The following is a 1,809-nucleotide window of genomic DNA, read 5'->3' as shown; positions in this document are numbered from 1 at the left end:
TGCTGGGATTACAGCCGTGAGCCACCGCCCCCGACCAGTATGGTTTTTAATTAAGAAGATATGTGTGGCCAACTCTTAGTATAGCCCTCATTCTCTGGGTATAAAACACTACGCTGGTAATTATGGACTTTAGGATATTTAAGATACTATTTCACTCTCTCTATGCATCTATCTTTGCTGATAATAACTCTTCAGTCATTAACATGTGGTAATCTTTCTCCCCAGTAACTGTTAAATTTTCCCAGAGAGTTTTACTATAATGTGCCTTGTTTGGGTTTATTTTTCTTTATTATCCTTGGTACTTGGACTACCCTTCTAATACATTTATTTTATTTTTTAATTTTTACACTTTTTTCAGACAAAGTCTCACTCTTTTGCCCATACTGGAGTGCAGTGTTGCAGTAACGTGATTATGGCTCACTGCAGCCTCGAGCTCCTGGACTCAAGCAATCCTCCTGCCTCGGCCCCCCAAAATGCTGCGATTATAGGTGTGAGCCACAGTGCCCCGTCCTCTTTTAATTTAAAAACTTGTGTTTTAATTTGATTCTGGGAAAGCCTTAGCTAGTCACTGTTTAGATATCATTTCTCCACTCTTCCCTCCATTTTCTTTTCTGGACCTTCTTTTGGATACACGGGAAAAGCCTTCCATCTGTCCACTATTTCTGCATAAATGGTTTCATCAACTAATTTTCTACTGCAGTTATGTCCAATATAGTTTATCCAATTTCTTAAGGTATATTTCTGATTTTTTAAATTTCTCATATTTCTAATCAGTCATTTTTCATGTTTCCCCGTAGTTTATGTATGCCTATTTTGTATTACATTTTTTTCTCCCTTTTATTTTTTTTTTTTTTGAGAATGTTTCCCTTAATTTTCCCTTGAAGTACCTTAAATATTTATTTTTAAAGTCTTCTTTCAGATTGTCCTATTATTTTTATCTGACCCACATTTACTTGATGATGATCTTGCAGTTTTCTTTCTTGGCATTATATTTCTTCATGCATTCTGAATATTTGGTTTGCAGGCTCTTTGGTTGTTTTGGGGGTTTATTTTCACTCCCTTCGAGTACTCATCCTACTTGCCCACAGCTTGGACCTTGCTTCCACTCACCTCTAGGGGGCGCAATGCAGAACAAAATCATTGCACAGGGCGCTGCTGGAGACACTGCAGTTCAGTTATGAGCCTCTAGGGGGCTGGTCGCATGCAGTTTCCGCTTGTGAGACTGTGTCCTCCCTCTTCTTCAGGTCCACAGAAACCCAAGTGTCGCAGATACCTGAGTGTCAAGTGTCAGCAGCAGGAGTTCCGAATTACATTTCAGGGGCAGAAAAACCGCCCCGGCCTTTGTTTTCAACGGTGAGCTAACTCTAGCCCCTGTCTTTTGCGGAGCGATTTATCCGAACAGAGCCCAACTCTCCGGTCCACAACCACAGTCCTGGATCTTCAATTCACTCACCTGTCTCTGTCCAAGTGCTGCTTCCCAGTCTACGCAGACTCTTCATTGGATTTTAAAACATCACTATGCCTTTTTATATTTTCATTTTATATTTTAACCACCACTGCTGTATGTTTAGAAAAGAAATGTCCCAAAGAGGCTGGGCTCGGTAGCTCACGCTTGTAATCGCAGCACTTTGGGAGGCCGAAGCAAGGGGATCACTTGAGGTCAGGAGTTCGAGACCAGCCTGGCCAACATGGCAAAACCCCGTTTGTACTAAAAATACCAAAATTAGCCGGACGTGGTGGCGGGGGCCTGTAATCCCAGCTACTCAGGAGGCTGAGGCAGGAGAATTGCTTGAACCCGGGAGGCAGAGG

The sequence above is a fragment of the Mandrillus leucophaeus genome, unplaced genomic scaffold (assembly GCF_000951045.1).
Source record: "Mandrillus leucophaeus isolate KB7577 unplaced genomic scaffold, Mleu.le_1.0 Scaffold33, whole genome shotgun sequence".
Lineage (NCBI taxonomy): Eukaryota > Metazoa > Chordata > Mammalia > Primates > Cercopithecidae > Mandrillus > Mandrillus leucophaeus.
The sequence above is the reverse complement of the archived record's forward strand: the minus strand, read 5'-3'. Positions refer to the sequence as shown.